This window comes from Haemorhous mexicanus, chromosome Z (assembly GCF_027477595.1).
Source record: "Haemorhous mexicanus isolate bHaeMex1 chromosome Z, bHaeMex1.pri, whole genome shotgun sequence".
Classification (NCBI taxonomy): domain Eukaryota; kingdom Metazoa; phylum Chordata; class Aves; order Passeriformes; family Fringillidae; genus Haemorhous; species Haemorhous mexicanus.
In genome coordinates, this window is record NC_082381.1 from 50920433 (window position 1) to 50944069 (window position 23637).

At 37.4% G+C, this 23637-nt stretch overlaps 1 long non-coding RNA gene across 1 annotated transcript; it reads right to left on the reverse strand.

Annotated features, from left to right (window-relative positions):
• Positions 1–2821: 2821 nt before the first annotated feature.
• On the reverse strand, positions 2822–22365 carry LOC132341984 (uncharacterized). The gene is made up of 3 exons (XR_009490367.1): positions 22237–22365; positions 20770–20845; positions 2822–3532 (listed from the first exon to the last, which is right to left on the reverse strand). It is a non-coding gene; the product is annotated as an uncharacterized LOC132341984 (long non-coding RNA).
• Positions 22366–23637: the final 1272 nt, after the last annotated feature.

The following is a 23637-nucleotide window of genomic DNA, read 5'->3' on the forward strand; positions in this document are numbered from 1 at the left end:
ACAATTCAGTCATTTAGATTGGCAATGAATGATTAAGCTCTTGGAGCAGTTAATCACTGTTTAGCTGATTCCATGTGACAGGGCTGGTTGGTGCAAGCTCCAAGGATGCACCTCAGTGGAAAGTTGTTCTGTTACTCCTGGTGATGAAATAAAGAGACATGAAACATTTCCAGTGATTTTGAACACTGAAACAACCCCATGAACAATTACTTATGCACATGGAAAACCACTGACAGCAAAAATTATGAGTCTCTCCGAGAATTCCAGTTGCATTTTCTAGGACATTTTCAAGGGTGGTGGGAAATTTGGATTCAGATCCTTGCTAACCAGCAGAAATAGCAAGCAAATTTCTCTCCCATGAAGCAATTGCTGTTATCCTTGGATTGCAGTGACTTCCTGTCCCCACTGGACAAATTATGCTAGGCTGGGAATTTGTGAAAGTAGTTTGAAAATCATCCTGAGGAAAAGGATTTGGCTTAGTTTTGTGAATGTGTTGTCAGATGAAAAATTGTTTGCACCTGGTGGGCTAATACAATGCTTACTCTTCAAAAATCACTGGCCTGTGGAACCACTTAATGCTTATTCTGCAGGAACAACTGGAAAGTAGCCAGCTCTGCTCTGCCAAATTTTACCAGTTCACCAGGTAGTCAGGTATGACTCTGGGGTCGCTGACCAAGGACCCCAAAAGAGACCCCCAGGACAGAAGGACACATGCACAGAGGGGAAAAAACATATATCAGATTTCAGGGAAATCATTATCAATGTATGTTTATTCCAGGAAAATCAATGAATATATATGTAAAGAAAAGTGTACAAACAGGAACTTCTGTACTCAGCATGCACAATTTCTGGAGGAGATATGCCTTTGTGCATCTGGCTGAATAGAGAATACCTGCTTCTTAATGCTACACTGGTGTTAAGGAGTTCTTTTCTTTTTCCTGATTTTTGGTATCAAATGCCCGTTAGCAGAAAATGTAGGGGCACAAATACTGGACTCAGGAGCCTATATGACATTTGGATGCCTACTTGCCCTTGTGAATTGCAAACTTATTTAGAGCAGGTCTGATGGAAATGGTTTTTAAAGCATCAAAAACTGCCAGAAATCTCAATCTTTTCAAAGTAATTGGAACATACTAGCGCTGGTAGGAACATAAAAGAGAATATTTCTGACACAGCCAGATCCAGTAGAGGGTCTTCTGTTTGAGGATTGCATCCATACCACCTGTACTCCAGAAGGACTTTCTGACTAGGTCTACCTGCAGTAACCAAGGGAAGGCCGAGTCTAACATCAATATGCCACTTTGGTTAGGTTTAAGTATGTGTCCTGAATCCAGATAAAACCACTATCGTAACACTTTATTTTGAGAAGATCTGAGATATGTAGATACATATGTATAGATGTATAGATATAAACAATGGAACTACACATTACTTTGCAAATACTTGAAAAGGAATCTTTTTTTTTTTTTTCTGATCAGGAAAACCATAGGCTTAAGCAAATGCTGCACTGCAGCAGCCTTTGAGGGGTTTTTTTGTTATTTTCAGTGCACAATATGGTCTAAGTTTCCTACTGATGTAATACTGATGTACAGAGCTCTCTAATTTAACTGCACTTTGTTAAAGATCTGTGGATTGTTATCGTTGTTGACTTTTCTCACTTTTACTTGCAAAAGTGACAGCTTTTCCAGGGACTGAGAAAATGCACCATTATAGCCTAAAGAAAATAAACCAGAATACCATCATGAGCATAAACCAACCTGTTTCTTGCTCTATATTTACCCAAAATCTACTTAATTCTTGAAAGAAGACCTGTTCTCTGACAAATACCATCTGTCCAAATCCATACTGCATGGCACATTGTCAGCATCCTTCCCATTTACAATAAATCACTGTGGATTGCTCTTTTCAAGTGAACAATGGATAGCCTGATATTTATGAACATTGGAGGCTTGTTTTTTTTTGACATTAAACATAAGCCAAGTAGTTACCTGCTTGTGATTCATAAATAAATTTTATTTGTTACTAAAAAAAAGGCTTAGTGTAAAAATACTACTGTGACTGCCACCAAACTGAAGATTACATAAAAGGGTATTTGCTTATTCAGGCAATATTTCAAGATTATTCATATTTAACAACTTTAACAATTATACTTTGTCACTAGATAAGTCCTAAAAGTAAAATATACTGAAAGTAATTGCTGAATACTTTAAAAAATAATTCATCACTAGTATTTTGGTGCCAAACCTGACAGCAGTGGCAATTATTTGGAGCAGTTACTATATGTAAGGAGTACTTGAAGCATTGAGAAGAGAACAAAACTCAGTCTAACAAGTGGTGTTTAGACTGCTCACAATTAATAAACTCTATTTACAAACCACCTTTTAAGTGATCACAAGATGCCAATGACAAAGAAATAAAAGACATGAAGATTGTATTCTGGAGTGACTAATATTGCCATTAACTAGCATAATTGATAATACTAATTACTAATTATGCCCATTATCTTGTAATTAGTGCAGTCTTGTAACTAGTATTTGCTCCATCCGGTGAAGTCAAAGCAGATTAGAGCTTGTGTATAAATTCTTTTACAATCACACTACGTGGTTGTGCTGTTCAGAAATAGTATATGAGCCCATGTTAAAAATATGGCTCTTCTTTAGAGCCACAAAAATAAATGGTACATATGAGTACGGCACTTTGTTGGCATAGCAAACTGTGCTGTTAAAGATTAGTTGAAGACTATATTTGACAATTGATGTTGAAGATGCATTTGATGAAGAGTGTGCAAAATTTTGGTGAGAATTTGAAACTTAATGTTGCCTGCTTTCAAACTTCTTTGAACATATGACATGCCTTACACTGTTAATTATTGTTTGTGATAATAGGGCCTAAAACCCAGTTAAGCTAAAAGCTCTACCAACACAGAGGAAGAGGCATAGTGTATTTTTGAGTTACCATGTAAAGAAACAACAAACACACTTAGTATCAAGGGAAAGGGTTTAACAAAGAGGCAGCAGGAATGGTGTGATGGCAGCAAGGGTCTCCCACACATCTTCACAGTAGTAACAGTGATATGTAAGTAAGAACTGTTATAAATGTATATAAATTTTATAAAGGAAATAAAAGGGTGAGTAAGAAAGCACAATGAACAAGGTAGTGTAAAAGCAGGTATGCATGAAACATCTTTAAAACCATATAAACTTGCACACCTCTGTCTTTTTTATTTTATTTTGAAGGCTTTCACATAGGTCCTTACTACTAAATTCTTTACTCGTTTTTTCATGGGGTTTTTTTCCCCCAAATGCCACATATTTAAGAAAAAGAGTAAAGACTCATAAACATATCACTGATTATCACAGAATGAATCGGGTTGAGAGGGACTGCAGTAGGTCATGTAGTTCAGACTCCCTGCTCAAGAAGGGTCATCCCAAAGTACATGGCACAGGATTGCATCCAAGTGAATATTCTTGATTATCTCCAGCGAGGGAAACTCCACAAGCTCTCCAAGAAATCTGTTCCAGTGCCTGGTCACCTGCACAGTAAAGAAGTTCTTCCTTATATTCAGGAACTGATGCTGTGCTTTAGTTTCTGCCCACTACCTTTGTCTTATTGCTCAGCACCACTGAGAAGAGCCCAGCTTCATCCTCTTGCCACTCTCCCTTCAGATACTCACAGACAGTGATGACATTCCCTCTCAGTCATCTCTTCTCCAGGCTGAACAGGCCCATCTCCCTCAGCCTTTTCCTGCAACACTACCCAGACCCTGGAGCAACTCTGTAGATCTTCTCTGGTCTCTCTCCAGGAGCTCCATGTCTCTTGTGCTGAGGAGCCAGAACTGGACACAGCGCTCCAGATGTGCCTCACCAGGGCTGGGTAGAAGGACAGGATCACCTCCCTCATGCTGCTGGCACTGCTCTTCCCAGTGCACCCCAGGACACCATTGGCCTTCTTGGCCCCCAGGACACACTGCTGGCTCATGGACAGCTTGCTGTCCACCAGGAACCCCAGGTCCTTCTCCAAAGAGCTGCTTTCCAGGTCAGCCCCCAGCCTATGCTGGTGCTGGGGGTTATTCCTCCCCAGGTGCAGGACCCTGCATTTGCCTTTGTTGAATTTCAGATGGTTTATCTCTGCTCATCTCTCCAATCTAAGTTGTCAGGTATGCTGCTTGGCATTAAAACCAGTGTGGTCAGATGGCCCTGCTGCAGTTAAGCTCTATCTTCTTCCAAGGAAGCCCTTTCTGCTTTAGTTGTTTCTGAAGCTGAAGTTGGGAGGCACTGTCCCACTTTATCAGTATATAAAAGAAGACTTATCTGCAAATGGTTTCTGAAATATTCAAAATCAATGTGTTATGTATACTTATGTGAAAGCCTGTAAAGCAATTAGCTGTGGAGACACCCTTGAAGCTCCAGCAGAGGTAGGGAAAAAACAAATTCTGCCTTGCCAGACTGCACATTTTGAAATAGTAAAAAGCAACATTTAAAAAATAAATATAAGAAGATAAAAATTAATTCAGATGCTGTGTTTTATCTTAGCTGGACACATACAGCATTTGAACACTTGGGTTTCCAGAGATATCTCTCACATGGAGTTACCCTTGTGGAAGCAAATCTAAACATAAAAATGGGCTCCTGATCTTAGGATCAAATTTTATGTGGATTCAGTGACTACTGCTCATCACTTTTAAGTATTAGATAGTGCTAAAGCTGTTAAATATAATATTTTTCTGTGGCTTGATTATTGAATTGAATTGATTATTGAATTTAACTTGTGTTTTCCTAAAATAATTATTTCTTTCAGCTGCAGTGATTCTTACCCTGCTGTGCAGACAAATGCCCCACATAATGGTAGTCTTATTTTGGCCTCATGCTTTGATACAAGTTTGGCCTGATCACATCTTAATATAGTTTTAAATGTGGAGGTCCAATGGCCTGGCCTGGCCAGCAAGCCAGCCTTAGCTGGGATCAACCCAAGGCCACGGAAAGCAACACCCTAAGTCAGGGGACACTGTTTCAAGTTTGTGAGGGTTAAAGTTTGTTCCAAGGTATCATGGGAGTTACTGTGTTTATATGGGTTACATCACCATTGTGATTGGTTAGAATGTTTGCTAGAATGTTCCATGATAGTCTTAAGTGTTTGGCAGCGCTCCTGTTATTACAGCAAAATAAAGGACCCCCTTTTCTTCTGAGCTGACCCCTCACAATCGCTGTCTGTCCTCACAGGCATGGACAGAGCGATGTGACATTTAAATATCAGAGAAAGAGACTGAAAAGTCTTGCCTTCAGAAAATTGTTCTCAACAAGCACAAGAAAATTATTTGCTGCCCCTGAGACTGTGGGTTTCATTATGCTTAATGGAGAGATTGGCTCATTGGGAACCTTCCCTCTGGTGCACCAAGGGGAAGTTGAATGGACTGAACCATCATTAAAAATTCCTGTTCACTCTCTGATCTCCAAATGTAATGTAAACAAAGAATTTAAGTAAACATGCATAATTTTATAGTGACTTGCCACTAGCAAAATGAAATAAAAGGCCAGGAACACAAAAAATGCTACAGGGTAAAGCTAAATATAAGCAGATGAGTGTCTAGAGAACATTTTATAATATGACAGATGGGCTGTAGGGCTTCTGACACATAACTAGAGGAGGATGGCTGCAGGGAATGCAGGGACTGGCCTGTGGTACTATAACCCATCCAACCCATATATGTCATAAAGAAATATGATTGCATCCCATAAGAATACAGGTTGCTTGGTGCCAAAATAAGTTTCACTTGTTGCCTGGAGATGTCTTCACCTTGCAGAGTGTATTCTTCCTTTTCTGAGCAAGAAGATGTAGAAAGGTGTCAAGGTCTAGTTTCCTGAGCCAGCTGTCTGCTGTCAGAGTTTGGGGCCACTGAGATGCAAAGGGTGTCCAAGATGCAGCTGCTGGCCCCTCAGCTCTGCTGGTATCCTCCACCTTCCTGCCAGCTATGCCTCTGCATATCAGTAGCTCTGTCTGTCACATCCATAAGAAGCTACAGGAATACGCTCAAATCTTTGGCCGAAGACTGTGTACATTTTTCAGACAATACCAAAAGTAAATATGATAAAGGGCTCAGATCTGAAGTTGTATAATTTGATTCAAAATCTACAAGAAAGCTAATGCAGGGTTGGATGGTGAGGACATAAGCTGGAGAGCCTGACAGAACGATTTATGTAAAACTCTCTGTCTCTTTCAGGCCAGTAAGCACTGTCTCAATATTTAAGTAGCATGCACACCAGCCTGATTGACTAAAGTGACTTAGCATAGAAGTGTGACAAAGTTGTCTCCCCATTTTTTAACTGCCCTCTGGTTACTGAGTCTGGGAACCAAGATCTCAGAACCAGACTGAAAATGCAACAAATTAAAGTGATTCCATTAAGAATTAACTTCTAAAAAAACCAGCATAATTCTTTTTTTCTGCTTTCTTCAGCAAATTCACCACATTTCCTACCCTAGGAACTGAGCTGTGTTTCTAGGTGAGGTTCTTACTCCATGTTTTGGCAAGGAAGAGAGTACATGTAGTGAAGACAGAATTCCTACTTCAAAACATTTAAAAAGTTTTGAGATATCATGGTGATGAGTGATATATGGTGAATATAAATACGCTGTGCCAGCTTTAGTGAGGGAAATACATATATTTTTTTATCAAATAAAGCTGTTGTCATTTAGAACTCAAAGTGGCATTTTGGATTAAATGTTTGTGGAAACCCTTTTTTTAGCTCTTGTAAGACTGTGGGGAGGTTGATGGAGTGTGCATTGGATCTTTGGCACAATTTGTGCTTGTTCTGGGCAATCAGTCCATCATCTCAGCACCAAGGTGTTAAGGAAAAATCTTGGAAGCACCAAATTTAAAGAGCAAAATTCAGCATTTCTTTCACAGGACTCAAGATAAGGTTTTGTCCTAATTTGATATGTGCCTAGTAAATTGTAGACTTGCATATAAGAAAGATTTAACATTTTATGTGGGGATTCGGCATGACACAGGTCAAAGAAATGCAAACCAAAACATTATGTTGTGTGAAAGAGCATGATCTGGAAAACAATTTTTTGAAAAGGTGTTCAGATTATGTACTAATCTCAGTTTTCACAAGAGCAGTATTATGATACTTTTTTCAAAAAGTGTACATTGCAGCTTCCAGAAGAAGACATACTTCTCAACACATCATTCTATAATATATGCATTATAGACTTAACCATAAATGACTTAACTGTTTCTAACTCTTACTACTAGCAGCTGTAAATTTTGAAAGGTAACTTCTAAAGTTAGCAAAGTATTAGAGGTTTTAGTCTCATGAGTTAGACTTGTGTGATGATGTATTCATTATCTACCAAGAAGCAATACACATAAAACAAACACACTTGTTTATAATTTTAAAACATGCACATAATAACAAACTAACAAACTAACTAACTAACTAACTAACTAACTAACTAACTAAATAAATAAATAAATAAATAAATAAACCATACATATATATATACACATACATATATAGCATGTAATTTGTAAATGTTGCAAGTTTGGAAACATTTTTCTGAAGCTACTCAAAAATTGTAAGAAGAACATCAATTAAGAGGAACTGTTGAAATCTTAAACCATGATTCACCATATGCAGTAATAATGTGAAATGTTTTAATATTTGAAAGAAAGGAAATTACAACATGCATAATATACATACTTTAGGAATAGTATTAAGGCTAATTCAAGTCATTCAGCCTTTGCTAATAAAATTTAAACAATTGTCTAGGAATGTGCTGGTTTGGGCTGGTTAAACCATGGCAGTGATTTATCAAATTCTTTATGAATCATCATTTTACCTTTGAATACAGTAAGTGTAATCGGAATTACCACTGTCTTGCTCATACTTTGCCTAATTAACAAGCCTTGTGTTTCTTTGATACTAAATTTTTGTGGTTAAGTTTGATAAAGCAGACAAATGTTCTGAATCTGTGTCCCAAAACTACTGTGCAAGTCACAGTCTCTCTGGTGTTCCCAGCTGAGAAAAGACTGTCAATAACATGTAAATAAAGGATAGTAATAACTTGAGAACTGAAAATTTTTGCAGGGAAAACATGGCCATAATGACCATCTCTGAAAACTGTAGGTTAACAATGAATGAATTCTGTGTGTTATCTTGTATACTCTCCAGGCAAAGCATATGTTTCCAATACCATACAGTAATGGTTGCATAGATATCTGAGAGTATCACCAAAGAAGCCTATTTAATTTATGAGGATCAGAAATAAAAAGTTCAAGTACTGTTCTGAGACTATTTTGATGTATGCATGGGTGAAAAGCATGACAGGGTGATCTGCATGATTATGCTGCTGTTGTAAGGGTTCAAGCTTTCAACAATCATACCGAAAGGAAGAAGACTGGAAAGTGGGTGTTATTTGGTAAGTCTTCTTGACATACAGGCTTTTTTAGCCTGTGTTATTTTTTTAACAGTATCCAACAACTTGCCTTAATGATAGAGGACCTGGCTAACTCTCTTCTCAAGGACAGTTGGTATTTCCCATTGCACTTCACTGCTTTTGTAGGGTGGGGTCTGGCTTTGTAGGTGGCAGATACAACTCAGTGCCCTGTTTTGAATGGGTGAGCAGTCACAGTGATATAATTTTATCTTGAGGGGGAGTTTTCTCTTATTCCCACAAGCTCCATTTTAAGGATTGGATCAACAAAATAGGCTACACTAGCACATTTTTAGGGAATCTGGGATTCTTTAAGAAATCTCTATTTCCTTTTCTTAAGCAAATTGATGTAACCATGTTTTTTTTTTGCCATGCAGTAGATGCAGATGCACATAAGGCAGTTTTTAGCTTTATGAAAATAACCGTTGAGAATTTTGTATTTTCCTCGGACCTCTACTTAATAGACATATTTTTTCCTTGAGTCAGAGCTCGTAAGAGAACTTGCTGCTGGTGGGAATGATGTGAGTGAGGAGGTGTTAGGTAGGCAGATTCATCTGTGAGTAGTGGGTTGTTACTGCCAGTTTGTGCTTGAGGGAAGAGGTGACTTAACTTCCTATGTTGACTCTAAAATCTGGCACTAGGAAATAACATCACAGGTAATAAATATTTCTAGATCATAGCCAAATATGGCATTGAATATGTTCAGATTTGCAGCCATGATCAATAGCAACTAATGAAAAACCTTTAGCGGGGAAGAATACTGTTTTTGAATGTACATTGTCTGTGGGGATGTTAAATCTTTGGAAAATGAATCTTGATAAATTCTTGAGTGCTTGCTGTTCAGAAATGCAAGCAAAATTCAATATTAGGCAAGTCTACATCGAGGTAAATATAAGTAGCATCATTTTGACTTAAAGTTGGCAGAATAATCAAATAGTTTTATTAAACTAAGTTGCCCCTGGATCTCTAATAAAAAATAAAAAGGCACATAAAGTAATATTTCACTTGAGATAAATAAAACACAATGAAGCAAAGCAATGATGGTAATAATTTGATTTGTTGAGGGCCATGGTGTAAGTCATTCATGGTTTAATTTTCACATTCTAATCAAAAATTCACTTACATTTCCTCTGTGTCTGTCATTATTATATCATAATATCTACTAAATTAATACCCCATCCTTCTCTATTTAAAATTTCATCTCCTACCAACAGAAATCAATTTTATATTATACACAATTAATGGCACTTTAAAATCTGTATATAAGTATGTACATTTACAGTAAATATAATCAAGTACAATTTCAGATGTAGAAAATCCTAAAATAACTCAAGCTGTTTTACAGCATTGTCTCAAACTATTAGAACTATATACTTAACACTAATTATTCATAAGCTAAGTAATGTAGGCTAAAAGATTAATATTGAGAGAACAAATTACTTTCATCTCTAATGCTTTAGTTGAGTGCTAACTTGAATAACAATCTGCATAAAGATACAGGCAGGATTGTGTCCTGGGTACACAGGCTATTAATAGCTACAGGTCCAATGCTACCTGCTGGAAATAGGCAATAGCTGTCATGGGAGCTCTGGAACCTCTAATTTATTATTAAGTATTTATATTGGAGTGTCAGACTCAAACTATGGAAAAATGCTTCCTTTCCAGCTGTCTCTAGGTGTTTCCTTTCCAGGGCGACAGAAGACTCACAAATGCTGTATGAATATAATGCTAGGATTGGACTGTAAGAGTGAAGATATAAACAAATACATTAAAATAAAACTTATTTTGCACTAATTCAGTGTTATTGTACTAAAAGTATTGTAAGAAAATAAAATATCAGGTTTAGCTTATACAAATTCTCTATATATTTATTCCGGTGGAATTACAATCACTTGGTTGTGTCCAAATCAAGCCTAATATAGTAAAGCGCTGGAAATCTCAGATTCATAGCTCAGAATATCTGTGGTGATTTTTTTATTTGATCTTATATTAGTAAATGACAACTGTCACATACTGAGAACTTACCATTTTACCATCAGGTCATAATGGGATCACCCACATATGCTATGACAGAAATAACCACAATATTAGTTCTTCTTATAATAACTCAAAACTGCTGTGTTTGCTCATCATTTATTGCCATACTATATATTTATTTTTTCACCTGTTCTCTTTCCATAATCAAAGACACTGGAAATCTCATTTCCTCCTTTCCTTTATGTTTTCTGTTCATTGGAATTTTAATGAAATAAGTACGTCAGAGAGGTCTGTGGGACAATTCTTCCATTCATGGAGGTGAGTTGAACAAATGACTTTACAAAAGAATACTGCAAAACTTTGCGTCTGAAGACAAAATTCAAAACTGAGTTTTATGAAGTCTCCCATAATGCTTGACAGATTTCCTTCTGTATTTGAGTTCTCAGCTCTCTGGTGAGCATCCCCATGTTTCTCTAGCACAAGAAAGTTGTGTCTACATTAGAACTAGGCAACACTATGGACTTTTGGAGTCCTGGTCTTTTTTGCCCTATACAAAGAAGAAAAACGTCAGTGGAAGAGGTATAAAGACCTTTTCCTGATGTGTTTCCTTGACGGAGTCGACGGGAGACAAGCACATCCGATGATGATCAACAAGTCTCAATTTATTGATTTAACATGCGTGTTCTTATAACAGTGATAATAAGGCTCATACATATTGCAAAACTAAAGCTCACTATTGGTTTGCTATAAAAGGTCAGCTCAGCTTTTGCTATCAGATACTCAGGATGCTTATGTTTTCTCCTCTCATTAGCTAGTCTCTGCTTCTGCATCTTGTTATCGTATAACTTCCTGCTCAAGAACACTCTGGCCCTGCCAAAGGCTCCTCACCAGAGGCCCATTGCTTTACCAGCTGTATTTTATCATGTCCCTTCTCTTCAAGCCACGTCTCCACAAAACTCTCCACATTTCCTCTCATAACTTTCTGTTGGTTTTAACAGGATTGGAACTTGAGCAAAGGTAAAAAATTGAGCTGATATTTTCCAGGCAGCATATATGAACAGAGTGATAAGATCCCCTTATCCTGCAACCCATTGAGTGTACATTGTTATCAGGAGCAAACAATTGCAAAGACTCTAGTTAATTGTTAGATTCATACACAACTTCTTGCCCCTCTGTCTTCCACTGCTGAGTGTGCCTTATAGGATACATTCTTCAGTATATGAGGGAATTAGTGAAACTGACATCCCTATTATATTTATGCTCCTGAATTTTCCATGTTCATTCATGTGACATTATGTTGGACTTTTCATCTTTCTCTCATACACTCCTTTCACTGCTGAACATGTCTTCCTGGGAAGTCTATGGGCTTCTTTTTTCCTCTCCACAGCACAGGGGTGGGTCTGCATTGTGACACCAGGAGAGCTTTTTTTGCCTACCCAGACCTCTGCTGTTGCATGCAGATAGCACATCATCTGTGCCAATTGCCAACATCATCTTTCTGTTGCAAGTTATAAATGAGGTGTGTAGGTTGCAGGTGTCGAAGCAGGTATCTGTAGATGGTTGCCCATTTGATAGCTGTTATCGGTGGTGTGCAGCTGTGAGGAAATTGAACTTGATCAGTCAGGCAGAGATCTTTCCAGTATTAAATTCTAGCTGGGGGAACCACTTTATCTTGACTTATCCTCTTCATTCAGTGCCCAAAATCTGATACACCTGATACATAATCTAATGGTTGTCTTTTTAGGTCAGTGCACAGCCATGCTGACAGAATTTGAATTACACGTCTGTATAAAAATCAGTTCCTGTGGATCTGACTGCTGGACAAGTGGCACAGACTATAAATGCTAAAGTAAAGGGAGACACCTGTCCCAGTTCTATCATGTACCTGTATAAATCTGTATCACGGATACTGGGAAGGGAACTAAAACTCTCAGATAACTTGGGAATTCAGTAGAAGTCCAAGAAGAAACCTTGTTATGCATTAGTACATTTCTAAAGAGTGAAAATTGACAGCAATTTTGTGCAATTTCAAGCAAAAATTTCAAGAATAACAAGCAGTTATTCTTGAAAGTTTAACCAAAAAGAGTTAATGCTTGAAAGGACCCTTTTCAGTGGCAAAGCATTACTCAATCCTCTGCTGTTCTTGTAAATGTAATTGTGAGTCTGCATGTGAGATCTCTGTTGGTTGTAATTCTGGGACAATATTACTTCTCCTAGTTTTTGTTTTCCTGTTTCATGCTGTGTAGGAACTAGTACTTCTTGCTTAGTACATAAGAATTAGTTTTGGTCAGCTGAGGAGTAGGTTGCAGTTGAGTTTTGGCAAGAGACCCCTGAACTGGCATGATAGGCAGCTGTATTTTCAGAGGTACGCAGGGAAGGCAAAAGGCCTTGGAAGAGAGGCCTGGAAATAAAATGTTCTCTTAGGGCCTAAATGGACTCATGACTGGAGAATGAATGACATGTTTCTGCTTGACTGAACTACTTTACAGTAAAAATGAAGGCGTTATTTGAGAGAGATTTGCCTTAGCTCTCTAAAATTTTATGACTGCCCATGCAGTCCTTCTTAAGCATTCCCAGGGTAAACAAATCAGCCAAGGGGATGCTCTTGGCATTCCGTAGCCTGACCTTTTAACTGTTATAATTGTGTAAGATACAGAAAAATTGTAATAACATATCAGATCAGCATGTTTCACCTAAGTGTTGCTTCCGTTTTTCTTCATTTTTAATTTCACTGAAAGTTTAAATGTGACACTGATGGCTCAAGGGATACTTCTGACAGTCCATCATAGAGACATCTTTGGCTTTTTGGTTGCTTTAGAGTGTGGAGCTTTCCACTGATAATTTGCTGGTTTGACCTACAATGAATACAGAGAAACAGAGTAACATGGATGCCTACACACGAATTCCTTCAAATATCCTGGTTCTTACATCACTACTACTCACAGTAACCATGAGTCCCTGATTTATGAGGTGTTACAATGCCTCATTTCAAAGCATGCAGCTTTACATAAATCATTGCAATTTTTTATTTCTTGTTCAGATATAAGATATCCTTAAGTTTCTATAGGGTGCTAGACCTTAAAATATTCCACTATTTATCTTAGTTCATTTATAGCCACCAGATAGCTCTTACTCTGCTCATTCAGTAAAGCACATTTATCTTGGCCAGAGCTATGGTCTGTTTTTCAAAGAAATCAGCATTTCCAGCTGTCTTCTGCTTTTATTTTGTTGTTTAAACTGAAATTAACAGATTTAAAATAGAACTACAAGTTCCAAGCCCAGGAAAATATAAAAGTAGTAACCATTAATTTGTCTAAGGTCTTGCTTCCTTTTTTATAAGGAGTACACCCGCTTACTTCTCTAGGTAAAACGACTTTTCCCAGCTTTTTAATCTTAAACTTCCAGAGCAGATGGAGATCTAAGAAGACCACACATCCTCTCTTCTTCCCCAGTTTACAAAGATGTTAATCAAGTCTGAGCTGTGGAGTTTTCCTCGTTAATAGTGATGCAGAGAAGGAGACAATGTATCACACAAGGGCTATTCAGCCAGCAAGACACCAAAGCTCATTCAAAAAATAAGTAAGAGTTATCCCAACAGTTGCAGTGCATGTCTTCCTGAAGTCAAAACTCAGATCTAGAAAACAGAGAGTTACATTTCCAAAATAAGTGTTTAAAATCGGATTTTAAATACATCCTAGTATAGAGGTGGCCTGATATTCTGTCAAAGTGAGACTCTCAACATTTCATTGACTTATGTTCTTCATTCAAACACGCTCCTTATTTTAGAGAAACATTATTTTTCATTTGTATATCTTCTTTTTTTTCTTCATATATCTTTAAAACTCTTTTTTATTCAGACCACCAGGGAAAAAAACCCTTTCTCCCTGATGCTGATTTGCTCTGCCAGCATATCAGTGCATTGTTGCTCAAATTCTGTCAGCCTGTAAGAACCACTCCTAGCTTGGTTTTAAGAAGTAAAGGGCAGTTGTGACCAGGGTCTGAAGACCAGTAGGCCATGGAACACAGGCTAAAAAAAGTGTGCATGGAGTTGCACAGAATCCCTGTATCCACCTGCCACAGTCCTATCTACCAAGTACCAGTCAACTTTGTAAGGCTTTCCATAAGACCAGCAATAAAGGTGGCACATGGCTGTTTCATTTCGTCCTTTAGAATCCCCACTCTAGCTTTTCATTAAAAAGTAATGCCATACATTCCCTAAGCCATTTTAGATAGTAATGCTTTTATAAAAAGCATTCAAACAAAAGGAGTTCTGTGGGAAGCAAGAACATACTTGCTAAATATTTGTCTAATTAATGCAAAATCAGGACACACAAATTTGCTGACAAGATGAGTGGAGGATATAATCTCTACCAACAGGGTATACCTGCAGCAAAATTCATTTATATTAAGCAAAAATATCCACAACTCAGGCCCACTCAGAAATTTTGTACTTATTCAGACAGGCCTTTGTGTATGGAACCTGCATTCCCTGGCACTAATGTTGAAAATATATTAAAGTATTAAAGTAATTTAAATACATGTTATTAGTTGGAAAAGATGAGATTATTGGTGGGGAAAAAAAAAAAAAAAAAGAAAAAAAAAAGAAAGAAAGGAGAACATTACAGGCTTTTTCCAGGTCCAAAACTGCTTGGTTTAGATTGTAGACAAGAAAAAGCTAAATTAGTGAAAGAAAAAAATGGGCTAAATGTGAGGACAGGGTTTAGTTTACTTTAAATGTATCATTAAACAACCATAGATCTGAAAGTTGCCAAAAAAGCAATCAATGAGGTTCTTCATTGCCACAGCTGCTTATGGCTTATTTGCAGCTTTTGTCTTTAAGAAGAATGCAGGAGGTCAAGAAGTCTATCTGTCGCTTAACTATGGTTTCATTTTTAGCTCCAAGTGTGGTTCATCCAATTTATCCTTCTCTGTGAAAGGATCAAATGACACTGTATAAATGTCAGACCTGGGTTAAAAGCCAAACAACTATGGTATGATGTAGGATATACAGAGGCTATTGGCTATGATTTGTTTTAAGATTTGGTGCTCACAGGAGCCTTCAAGTTACTTGCAGAAATGTGACCCTAAAACGTTCAGACAAATACTGATAAACAGGAGTTATTCCTCACAAGCTTGAGTAGCCCTAGGTTTGTAGTTGAAACGCTTTCAGACTGTTAAATCTGACAGGGGGGTACTGTTCTATCTCTCAGCAGTTCTAATTGTTCAGCTAGGTTTATGTGACCAGACCACGCAATGCTGTGAGAGGTGGGAGCAGGTATCTCACAGCTGTCTTAAGATGGGGAACTCTCAGGAGTCAGTGCATTAACAGATCTGCCTCAGTGGAAGCAGGACTGGGAACTCAAGATCTTTTGCCTCGAATGCTGAAACTCCTGACTGAAACATCTCTGTAAGGATTTTGGTACATCAATTAGAATTTGATCCCAGGGATACATTTCCTATGGAAGGCCATTTCTACGTGACAAAAAATGGGAGAAGTGGTAGGGACTTCTTAAATAACATAACCATTAACATGGTTTGAAAAAGTCAAACAGTAAGACTGTCTCAGTAGTTCCTCAGAAGGGATATTTTAAAATTCTAATTATGCAATAATATTGCCTTTTGTAATACTTTAATATTAGCCTAGTATTACTACGGCAATAATATAGTATACCTTGATAAATTATGGTTAAATATGAATGTTTTCAAATTTAGGAACTGAAGATTGTATTACATAAAGTTGATAGATAAAAATCAGGGAAAATGAAGTTCCTGTGCAGGATTGCAATAAGTGTTTTAAAAGACAGTGTTAGCATTGGGCTACGGCTGGGCTATTCTGCCATGACATTTTCACAGCTGTTGTGAATATCTTTCATAAACTTCAGTGGTTTCTGTTCTAAAGTAGTGCAATAATATTTTTCTTCTCTTCTTGTTTCCCTTGTTTGCCTGTCCTCCCCTTCTCATTTTTTCCCTTCTCAATATCTAATTTTTATATTATTTAATCTCATACTAAATTTTTAATGATTTAATTCTTTTGTTTCTGAAAGCACTTCTTCATTACATTTCAAATGGAAGTATTTCCCAAAATGCCATTAAAAAACACTTGCATGAAACTGGTTTAATGCTCAAATACTTCATAAACAAGCAGCCATATACATATTTTTATTTCTCAAAACCTGTTCTGTCTGCTCTGTGAGATCCCAAAATCTTATTGGTGTTAATCTTGACATAGCTCTTTAAGTCCTTTTCACCTACGAACACCTTTGCTTGCAGACATCCACATATATAAAAGTCAAATGGATATGGAAAGACATGCCATATCCTGTGTATATCAGAACAGAAGTATCCTTTTGGCTACATATGAGACAATGGATATTAGACCTCAGAGCTTTTGTCTGTAGAGCAGTCATCTCCCATTCCTGCACCCCACTGGATACACAAGACAAGACACTGTGGCACAGGAAGAAATCATATTTCTATCAATAAATAATTAAATAAATTAAATTAAGTAGAATTTTGAAATGTTGTTTATGTCATAATTTTTTCACTTCTATTTTGTGTATATTTCATTACTGTGTCTAACATCAGTACAGTAATAGATGTATATAATTTATAAATAAGCATGCATATATTGGAGTGCACTGAAGAACTTTTCACTTACATGGGTGCACAATGACAAAAATGTTGAGAGACCTCTGCTCTAGACCATCTAGTTCACCTTGACCACTGTGCAACTATTACATCTGTAATGAATAAAATACATGTATAATGCCCTACCAAGGCATTATACATGTATTTTATTCATTACAGATGTAATAGCTGCACTGTGTCATGAAGGAGAAATCCTATTAGTCACGATAAAAACAGGTATCTTCCTTCCCCTATGAAAATTACCTCAATCAATTTCCAGCTATGCCTAGAGTTTTGATAGTGCTTGCTCATCCTTTGCAATTAAGACATGGTGGAAGCTGAGGGCAGAATGTTTTGACTCTTTCTGTCTCATAAGGATTTCATGTCACAAAACCCACATGGGGCCTCCTTAAGTGGTTTTGGTATTCAGCCTGCAAATGACCAAACCTGTAATCTGGGTTTGCAAACAGAAGGAAGCACTGAATGTAGGAAGCACTGAGTTTTCTGGTTTCTGTTTATTTAAGCTGGAAGAGTTAGGAATATGTTACTTGGCAGTCTTACACAATTTGAGCATTGAAATTTATTTTTTTGACTCAGTATATGTAATTCTTGTTGGTTATTTTTCATTTTCCCCCAAAACTAGGGGTTTTTTTTTTTAGTTTTTTCTCTCCTTAAGATGATATATTCAGCACATATTAGCAACATACCATTTACAGATCAACATTAGACTGCAGCATGCAAAGAGGAAAAGGTGAAAAACTGACAGTAAATTTTTTGAATCACAGTGGAAACATTGCAGCAGCTCATCTGTAAAACCAGGGACATCTTTAAATGACTCTTTTTTTTCTCTTTTCTCTTCTTCTCAGACTGTGGACTGTGTGGGGCAAAGACTGTTTTTTTCTTCTCTTTCTGTACACTGACAATAATTACTTCCATGAAATCATGCCCTTCATCCTAAACAACTATTGTACTAAAAATAAAAATCACAGCCATCATCAACAGCAGTACGTAAGGATGTCAAATGCAGAAGGTCTAATCGTGTACTGGTGAACCACTGAAAACTGTCTGAAAGCAACCAGACTGGGAGGACTGATACAGAAATGGGAGTGTGTGAAGTATTCAGTGAGCACAAGCAGAGACCTGGAGATTATGAATGCGCATTTCCAGTAGGATTTAAATTATGATTTTGTATTAGCAGTAGCGTTGATATACAGGGGCAGTCTCTTGTCTTCTGGTATAGACGGAGATAGACGACTTTCCGGTCCCTCTCCATTTACTTGGTCACTATCAGTGCTAAGAGCTTGACATCTCTATCCCGGGGAGAGACTCATGAAGCGGCTCACACCAGCGTCCTCTGCCCCGGAGAGCTGCCAGGCTCTGGTTCTGCAGTAGCTCGTCCTAAATAAGCATTGCCATCTGATGGCAGAGCCTTGGAACTGCAAAGTCTCTTTGCCTAGCGCAAGCCGGAAATAAACCAAGTGACTTGCTCCGAAATTAAGTGTCTATAACAGAACACCTGATTTCTTTCTTTTTTTTTTTTTTTTTTTTTCTGACACCATTTTATGATGAGTGCCCTGAGAGGTTGTGGAGTCTCCTTCAGTGGGGATATTCAGTATCTCTAGCCACAATCCTGTGCCATGCGCTCTGTGATAACCCTGCTTGAGCAGGAAGGTTGCATCACGTGACCCACTGTGGTTCCTTCCAACCCGACCCGTTCTGTGATTCTGTGATTTCCTTTGAGTCACACTAAAAAAGTTCTTCTTCAGCCATATCCTTGGTATCCTTGTTGCCTTTTCTCTGTCTTCATGCTGTTTTCATCAGATTCACAGAAAGAGATACCTCTGCTTAATAATGTAGCAGGCTCCTAGGAGGGCAGAGCCATATCTTGCATGCACTAGTGTTTTAAGTTATGGCTTCCTGTTAGGTTATTGATCACAAATATAGCTGGGCTACAGCAACAGGGGTGCACCTTCTAGAAGCACTAGTCCACATATGTAAGAAAGGAATAGGAAGAGAAAGTGTGCAGGCCAGGCTCACATCTTCTAAGCAGCATCTCTTGTTGCCACTTGCAGGAGGTGAGCCCTGAGTGGATGTGCCCCTCAGCTCTCATACCTACATTCTAAAATCAAATGGGAGCTAATATGCCTGGATTCTGGAATTTGAGCAAATGGAATTTTTTTTTTTTTTTTTTTTTTTTTTTTTTTTTTTTTTTTTTTTTTTTTTGATCATCAAAAGCCTGATTATGACATTGCCATCTACTGAGTTGAGTTATTCCTGTCTTGGCACAGACTGTGTTTTGGGTATCAGCATTGTGTCGTGTGATGAATTGGCACTGGGACCACGCAAGGCAAGGGCAGGAGTTTAGCCTATGCAACCTTCCATGTGTGTGTGAGTCATGAAATTGAATCTTGAGTGGTCTTAAAAATTATGGTTTTAAACCTGTACATGTACTCATGAATGGGTGAATTTGATTTTGCAATAGATCATTTTATAAGAACAAAAGCATATACCCAAAACCACTACAAACCAAGACAAAGTTGCTCAGTGTGCATCTCAAGCAAGAGTGATGACTGCCTTTTCTGTGTTGCACTGTCACCTACAAGATTCAGGTGTGGACTAGATCCCTCACGTGCTAAAGGCTGTACACAGAAAGCACAAAATGGCCATGCATGTCTGATACTCTCATTGTCAAAGGAAATGGTTTTGCTACTACTGCCATCAGTAAGGAAATACTATTTGCAGCAATGATGGCGAGTTTTAATATCTGACTTTAGAACTGGATATTATAGTTATCCCAAAAACTAGTTAATGTAAGAGGATTTTGAGCTACTATTTATTAATCCTATCACAATAAAACGGACTCTTAAGCAACCTAAAGTATTCTTGCTACCCACCTGTCTTCCCTGTTTTTAAAGTCATACCAACTTGCAGAAATGTCCTAGCTGTATGTGTTCAACTTTCTTTCTAGTTCTCCAGAGCTGGCCCTGTATGTGCTTGGTATGTCCCTTCTCCACTTTCTCCTATACTGTTCACAGTTGTATCACCAAAGAAATATCAGGTTAGTAGAGCAAAAGAAAATACATGCAAATGCAGTTCTGGTATATTTGAGTTAAGTACCTCATTATCCCTTTTTCCTTCATTCTTTCTTAAACAGAGTGAATTCCCAAAGTAACCAGTCAGCTTTTCATGAAGTCACATTTTTTCTCTGTGGCACAAGATAAAGTTTTTCCTTTGATTTTCCTTACCAGCCTCCCTACAACACAGCATGATTATAAGGATTAGCTGATTCTTATTCAGAATTCAGAAGCTGCGGCAAACTATGCAAACAATGGATAAAATGAATTTTTAAAATGTAATAGTTATCAGTAATTTTAAATAGGGTTATTGACTGTACTTCAGGCATGGAACAGAATACTTATGGTAGAGATGAACAGGGAATGACCATCTAAACCATCACTCATTCATTTGTTGGCCATGTTTTTCATTGCTTACACAAAAGAAGGTTTTTTTTGTGGATATTATGTTGCATTTCTGCGTCATGCTTCATAGTATGTTTATCACTACTAGAAGTGTTCAGACCTGATCCTCCTCACACTGTAAATAAACCTGGAAAAGCCAACCAGTCTTCTGGACCTTTATCTAGGAAAACAGTTTTAGTTATGCTGATTAACACAGATTATCTAGAAATTCTGAATTGAATCATGTAAAATCATGTAAAAAAGTTAAAATTACCATAGCTAAAAAATGATGAGTTGGACCTCTGAACCTCTGTAACACTGTCCATGTAATTCTTCCAGAAGAATAGGATCTGAAAAACATAGACAGAATATACTTGGAAATACAATATAAATATTTTTTAACACAGCAAATAAATCTGCAAGGACATTAATAGAAAATGTCTCCCAGCAATCTAACCTATGATTAGGGTTTGAGAATGTAGTATGCCCATTTATATTGAGTGGTTTTCCTCCATCAACCTTGAATTTTGCAGGTTTACAACTTAAACAAATATTTTTTGTTTTTCTAGTTGGCTGTTACATTGACAAACTGTGTCATGTAATCATGACATCATGTCACTCAATATTGACAGAAGTTATTTATTTCCAGAAAGGGAACTGTTATACTATATAATTATAACTCCACTTTAATTACCTTCTTAGCTTAGTTTTGAAGTCTCATCTCTCAGCACTGAAATCTCTATCTGGTTTTAACTGTGGTTTTGGGGTTTCTTTCTGGGGTTTTTTGGTTGATTTTTGTTGTTGTTTTTGTTTGCTTATTTGTGTTTTGACTTGTTTTTGTTGTTGTTGGTTTTGGGGGTTAAATTCATTTTTTTCTTTACATAGACTTCGTGTGATTACTTAAAATACTTTTAGTTTATACATTTTACAAGATGAGAAATCATAGCAAATGCAATAATTTATAGTTAATATCTTGTTCTACTTGCCTGGTAGAATCTTGTGAATAAGTAAAAAATACAGAAATATAAAACTTATGATTCAATATCTCTATTTCAGAGTTATACAGACTATTTCCAGGATCTACTGCCTACACATTAAGTGCTTTGTCCCCCTCCAGAAAACTGCAAATGTAGTCTCACATGAGCTGTTCTCACACTGAAATGCTGACAGTGTTTCCATTCCCACAAGAGGGCACCAGGCACGGGAAAATCCCTTCATATTCATTAATATCAGCCTTCTAGTTCATCTCTACTTCTTAATCTTTTATAGCACTATTATGCATAATATCAAATGAAACCCCTTTACATCTACTACACAAAGAAATTACCTTTTAGCCAATTTATACTCATAATTACCTATGTTTAAACATCTGTTTATGACACTTGCTATATTTCACCTGTGTTCAGAGAGGTACTTTGCTATCACAATTATATCAATGTTCTAGTCTATTGACTATGTGTGGACCCTTTCTCACACAGGAAATTCACATAGGCAAAATTAAGCACTTCCTGAAACAAAGAAGGCAAAGGATTGATTCTACATCTAGAAATCTTCCTGATTTCATATGTGCAGTTCCCCTTTTCACCTTGATCCATCTCTTGCAGCAGGCAGGATCTGCCTCATTCATGCTCTTGAAGCTGCTCCAGCCCTTATCATCATGGCATCACACGGCAGAGAGCACCTGCACTGGTGGAGTGAGATTTTCTTGCAAATCATCTCCATGTAACTTGCCTGATCTTACCTTCTGTCTACCCAGCCAGCGCAAAACTTCTGCAGTTGTGAGACTCCTGCACAAAGAAAGTTCTTCTTCAGCAAAAATGGAATCTAAAGCTGGTTTTCCCACATGGACGCTCTTACTTCAGGGGGAAAAAAAAAATCTTTTGTGAAGGGGTTTCATTCCTATTGGCTTTGTGTCTGGCATTTGAACCTACAAGAGGCAATCTTTATAATGAAGGATTTCTCATCAGTGTTTGTCCGATTTTCAAGATAATTACGCAATTGGGGTTCTATGTGCTGGGAGAAAAGTTTGTTTCAAAGTAGTTACATGGATTTGTAATCTTAGAGCTCTAAAACTGCTGTGAACCATGTCTACTTGACGTCATCTGTGCGCAAACAAGTCCCTGTTTTCTTCTGTATAGAAGTGAGCTAGCTGTTTCAGCAATGTTTAGTCAACCAGTACTGACCTTCTCAAATCCACAGATTCATTTTAAATAAATGTTTAACTACTGTTTTCTAAAGCCAAAGGTTCACAACATGTAAAGCCTACTTTTAATCTTACACTGATTGTATAGTTACCAAACAGCATGGTTGCTGTAGGGCTGCATGGCTTGTCTACCCTTAACCATTTGATATTAATTAATTAATTAATGGCATGTCAGCTTTCTATACTAAGAGTGAAATTCAAGAAATTACTACTTTATGCATACATTCTAAGGCCTCTAGGCATGTGGAGGTGGATTAATCTCAATCTTCTAGTGAGTTGGCTCAAATACAGAAGATTGAGGACATGCTAAATAAGCTGAAAATAATTCTCCTTCTCCACAATAGAAAATGCACATTTGGATGGACTTGTATGAAACCAGCAACCTTTCAAATGATTGCAATTTCAGTTCACAATACTTGTTTCTACCTGTGGGAATGGAGGAGTAAAACTCATCTCCCACTCATCTCACAAACCCCAAAAGTTCAGAGATAAAATCTCATCATCAACTCAGGGACAGTATATCTTCCCTGTAAGATAGGAGACATTAGTTATCCTCAGGCATAGATACCAAAACCTTAGGTATATTTTGAACTGATCTTGACTATTTTATACTGAAGTACAGCTCTTCCTGCAGATTACTCTTGTGCTTGTTAAGAGTCTTCACATTCAAGGCAAATTGGCCCTAATCAGAGACTGTGATTTGTTACTTACGTCATATATCGCCAGGTTGTTCTGCTTGCTGCTACCCAATTCCAGTGCACTCATCCAACATTTTATTGGGTCTTTGCTATTTCCTCTTCTCTACTATTGAGATTGCAAATAGCTGCTCTAGATGGTTGTAAAGCATTGCTTACCCTTAAAGAATGAGCTAACTTCCATGTTTTGTAAATTTTCCCAAATCCACATGCCTCTAAAAGAACATTTTTATGATAGTGGGCT